The sequence below is a fragment of the Saccostrea cucullata genome, unplaced genomic scaffold (genome assembly GCF_032062105.1).
Source record: "Saccostrea cucullata isolate Sc308-1 unplaced genomic scaffold, CSIRO_AGI_Scuc_v1 ctg15644, whole genome shotgun sequence".
In the NCBI taxonomy this organism is placed as follows: domain Eukaryota; kingdom Metazoa; phylum Mollusca; class Bivalvia; order Ostreida; family Ostreidae; genus Saccostrea; species Saccostrea cuccullata.
Genome location: NW_026941121.1, coordinates 1 through 5,587, shown reverse-complemented (window position 1 = coordinate 5,587; position 5,587 = coordinate 1). Strand labels below are relative to the sequence as shown.

The following is a 5,587-nucleotide window of genomic DNA, read 5'->3' as shown; positions in this document are numbered from 1 at the left end:
AACTATTCACCCGAAGTAGGTAAAACCTTTTTAGGGTTAGTAGACATGTTATGTAGATTTGCGGAATCAAGGTCATTTTGCGCGCACGTGCTTGCAAGAGCGTGCACGTGCAACACGTGAAATGACCAATACAATAGATATAGCCGTAACTTCTCTATTTTTTGACTATATGCTTTGAAACTCATAATATAAGTATATATTAGTGGTATAGGCATGATGACATGTTCCGCGTGCACGTGCTTGCAAGAGCGCGCACGTGCAACACGTGAAATGACCAATATAATAGATATAACCGAAACTTTTCTATTTCTTTATGAAATGCTTTGAAACTCATAATTTGAGAATATATTAGTAGTATAGACATGATGACATGGTCAAAATAGCAAGATCTCACGCGCATGTGCGTGCACTTTGCTCTGATCGGCTGAAACAAAAGTATCAATATCTTTCTTGTTTTTCGACAAAATCCTTTGAAATTTTGAACATATTCATACACTATAAAGTTCTACAGCATGATATAAAAGAATTATCATGAAAACATGCGCATGCACGTGTGCTGCAATCTGATTGGCTGAAACTTTAAATGTCTGTAACTTTCTAAGTTCTTAACGAAACGGGATGAAATTCCGAATATGAATAGGTATAATTGATACCTTCATTATGCTTCTATCAAATTTAAATGCAAGGACATGCATGCATGCACGTGTGCATGCGCAACATGTAAACTTACCAAAATGGTAACATTTAAATTTTTATGATATTTTGATTGATTCTCACGATAAAAAGATAGATTAATGGTTTAAACAACATGTCTTGATCATCTTGCATGCAGGTGCATGCGCGTGCAATCCGTTAAATGGGATATAGTTGATATCATTGTAGTTTTGATAATTCTTTAATGAAATCCTTTGATACTAAGCCTATTTTTTTTTAAAAAGTCTTACAGGAAAATGAATCAAGAAGGGAGTTGGGGAGCGTATGGGGAACATCTGTAACGATCCCCGTTACAATTAAAACTAGTTAAGGTCTTCCGTCTTCAGCGGAAGACCTTATTGTTTTTCTTAGGTTTCTTTTCCACTATTTTTAGGGTCTTCCGTCTCCAACGGAAGACCCTTCTATTATTTTATTGTTTCTTTTTCACTTTTATTATTATTAGGGTCTTCCGTCTTCAGCGGAAGACCCTTCTATTATTCTTCGGTTTCTTTTTCCCCTTTATTAGGGTCTTCCGTCTTCAGCGGAAGACCCTTCTATTATTCTTCGGTTTCTTTTTCACTTTTATTATTATTATTATTAGCATCCACAAGTCATTTTTTATATTTGATATTTACCACATGTATTATATACTGTCTTAAAGCATATGGAGAGTAGAAAAAGAAAATATAACATTTTGGTTTTCTATTCATAAGTTGTTACTAAAAATAGACTACTAAAAAGTAGTGCTTGCGCTTTTTTGTGGGACCATTTTGTTTTTCAGAGTATTGGTTTTGAATGAACAGCAAATACTTTGAAAAATTAGATTTTAAATGAAAATAATATGTTTGTTTGTAAAAGAACTTTAAAATGACACACTTAATTATTTTATTGTTAATTTCACTTCCTCTACCACAGTGCATCACAAGTAAAAATGCGTATTATTGCGCCAACGTTAACACTTAAAAAATGACGTCAAAATTTTTAACTCTGAAAATGATCAGGATGTAGTAAAAAATAAATCATCAAATAAATTCACTTTAGCTGAATTCTTTTTTGTGTGTGTAATAGAAGTTTAAAACATAATTCATTGACAATCTTTGACAATTTCTCTGTACTCTTACTTATAATGTTTAAAAGTACATGTTTTAAATGTATGGTATCTACCAGTAATTTCCGGCACTTGACAGTTATAAAAGCAGTTAAAATACAAAAGCTTAATCTTGTAATAGTGTTTGTATAAAAACAATCAACTAACACAGGCAATCAATGTAAAAAATGTAGTAATTTGATTTTCATGGTTAATTTAAACAGATTTCAGAACTTTTAATAGATTTGACAAAAGTTCCTTGTGTGTCAATGTTTGTCTTTTTCCATCATGACTCTTTCTAGAAAATGAAAACAGTTTTTGTTCGAGAACATTCTGCTTTAGAACATTTTTACGGTACCGGAGCTGGGCTTTTAAAGCATTGACTCCTTTATTCTCAATTTACACTCGCGGGCTGATTTCCATAAACCATAGAACATAATGTCATCACTCTGTTTTTCCAGTTGTGTTTGTTTTCTTCTCTTTTTTTCAGCTCTTTTTCGGAACTCTTCTTCTTGTTTCTCCTCTCTCTGTCGTTGAATTTCTCCTTTTCTTTTTGAGAGTAAATCTCTTTCAGTGGATACGGATTTTCTAGCTTCCGAAATAAGGTCTTCCATGTCCTCTTTGTTTCTTATTATCCATGTGGATGTCTTGTTCATTAGGAAAAGTGTGTAAGCCTCAAGAGCTAGAGCTGATATATTAGGTTTAGCTCTTAAAATTTGATCCATGTACGCGAACAGTCGCTCGGAATAAGAATTATGTTTGTCCACACTCTTAGTAGCCAGTTAGAGCTCCTCAGTGAAAGTTTCATATTTACCATCTGGCAAGTGGTCTTTATAGACATGCAGTACTACTTTCCGGATCGCTGGTAACAGGACACGTAGAATGATTTCCACATCAGTATCATAATTAGACTCTTTGGTCAGGAATTCAAAAACTCTTTCGCCATTAAAGTCTATTCCTGTTAAAGCTGGAAAGATTCCCTTAATAAAATCAGCTAAATTTTCAGTTACATCCGCCAAATAAGTTGATAGATGGAGATAATTTTGTGTCATGTCTTCAATTAAAGTATCCTTGTTCTCGAGAAAATTTCAAAGGGGTGTTGTAATCATCTTTGAAATCAATCCCAGGGCTTTCAGTCAGGCAACATAAAAAGAAACTCTAAGATCTGAGAGAACAGACTTCAGAAGTTTTTTGTTTTCAATATCTGATTTCTCCAGAAATTCAGTCATGTAAGGATGTAGAAAGTAAAGGCATGCAGCATTTTGAAATAAAATGTTGAATCTGTGACCCTTAAATGGTTGCAGAGGAAGTGAGATCATTCTGTTTTCAGTAAGAAATGGCTGCATGTATGTTCGGAAGGCCCCATAACACCCACACTTTTCATCACCTCTTCTTGCAAAAGCCTTGCATGCACTTCTTATTAAGCGAAAACAACCTGATTCATCAATTTTAGAGAAATTCTTATCAAAAATTGGTGGGTTTCCATCGAAATTCCCTTTTTCTGCTTCACAAAATCCCTTCTGGGCCGCATTCGCCATATGCACCAGGCCATGAATACCGCAGAAGAAATTGTTCAGTCTGCTAACTGTTTCTTTTTCAACATCATCCAATGCGTGGTAATCTCCCCGTATATGTGGTAGCAGTTATTCTCTGTAACTTTCTAATAGCTCATTAAACTTTAATTCTGTAGCGGCACGATCACTCATCGTATTTTGGATATTGCAGATAATTTTGTTTCCAACATTCTTCTGGGTTTCCTCGTTGTTGTTAGAAATATCCTGTAAAATTTCTTTAAATGTGTCCAGTGTGTTTCGTGCTGATTTTGTGGCCATTTCACGAAGTCCTAATGCAAAATAATTACCTTCTTCATCACGAACAGAAAACCCACCATATTTAATGCCAAACTTCGATGTCTCATCAGTGTGCAAGGTTGTGTTGATTTTTTCTGACAGTTCTTCTTGTAGTTGTTTTTTGGCTAGACAGAGCCTTTGTATATTCATATTAACAACTGTTGATGGAGATGGTAGTCTGTCAGGTTCTTTTCCTGCTAACTTCAACCAGGCTTCTATGGTTGGTCCTAAATCAAAATATGAACGTATATGTAAAATGTACATTTACTTTATGTTGGTGCATACATCAAGTAAACAAATCAGAATTAAAAAAAAACAAAAAACTTACCAATTTTCGTTGATGGGACATTGTGTTCGAGAAGAGAGTACACACACAAATGGAGTTCTGGAGTGAATGCTCTCTCTTTCTTGTCAAATAGATTGATGACTATGGTGTGAGTGAAGTCATGCAGCTGCTCCATGAGATAGGAAATTTCATCATCTTTTTCCTTAAGGGTATGCTGAAGCTCATTGACAGTGACTGCTCAGCTTCGTTGACGGCGTCAGTTTATTTAATAAATTTCAAAACATGTGTGGGGTTATTCTAAAAGCGCTCCTTAGCGCGGGGGTTTATGAAGATACTATGAATATTAATTTGAAGAGGATTAAATTCTGAATCGATCTAATGTTGTAACACATATGCACCCCGTTCTAGAAAAGGGTGAAAATTTTGTCTGAAAACTACTTACTTTATGCAGTCTTCTATCATGGTAATATTTGCATCTGTAATGAATTACTTGGTATCATTTTGTTCTGTAAAATCTCCAGCGTCTGTTTTTATAAAAGAAAATTCTCACGCACCTTTGTTGTCCTGGAAACAGCGGAATGAAAAAGCGCGACAATTACTACCTACTACATTTCAGGTGTAAGTTTTGCATTCAACCGTATTTTTCATTTGATGTAAATATAATTATAAGAGAGGTAAATAAAATTAATAAAATATATTTAACAAAGTTTAATAATTTTTTTCACATCTTTATTCTTGAAATAATCATTGAGAGCGAAAAAGCAGTAAAATTTGGGGTTTGAAAAAGCAATGTTTTGGTAAGAGTCACATAGCGTTACGTAATGACGTGACTTGACTTGTGGATGCTATTATTAAGGTCTTCCGTTTCCAACGGAAGACCTTATTGTTTTCGTTCGGTTTCTTTTTCTCTATTATTATTAGGGTCTTCCGTCTTCAGCGGAAGACCCTTCTATTATTCTTCGGTTTCTTTTTCCCCTTTATTATTTTTCTTCTTTTTTCTTCTTACAAAATTTGTGCAGAGGATTTCTCGGAGATGGCTCGACCGATTTTATCCAAATTTTCATGGTTGATGCATTGACATCTGAAGTTAATTCCGGCAGGTCCTTTTTTGGAAATTCCTTTTCAGTCGAGAGTTATCGCCCTTTGATCGAAATTTAGAGGACCTCCGTGTCTGTTGCGTTACTCAAAAACGGCTTCAGCTAGAAAGCTGAAAATTTCAGGGATGATAGAGGACATGTTGCCATGTTGCACCTGGGTCATGATATTTTCCGGAAGTGCCTAGTATGGAGGCTCGGTAGGGGTCAAAATTTAGGACTCGAATCATGACTGATTTTTTAAGACATTTTGCATCAAATCTTTTAAAGTATAATTATTTTGTTATAACATATTGAACAAAATTTGTGCAGAATGACAAGATCCTTAAAATAATATCAATGAAAAAGTGCTGACTCATCACATTACGGACCAAAAGGGGCTAAAAATCTTTTTTCGATAACTCTTAAATGATCAATATTTTGTTATACAATATTGAAGCAAAAATATTCATCTCAACAATCTACAACTGTATATTATGATTTTAATTTCATATGTTACATAATTAGGGGCCACAAGGGGCCAGAATGCTAAATCTTTGACACTTTATATCTCAAAAGTGGGACATATTTTGATAAG

General features: G+C 34.4%; 1 pseudogene; it reads right to left on the bottom strand.

Moving 5' to 3' along the window:
• Positions 1 to 2,151: 2,151 nt before the first annotated feature.
• On the bottom strand, positions 2,152 to 4,150 carry LOC134257230 (uncharacterized; annotated as a pseudogene).
• Between the last annotated feature and the right edge of the window lie 1,437 nt (positions 4,151 to 5,587).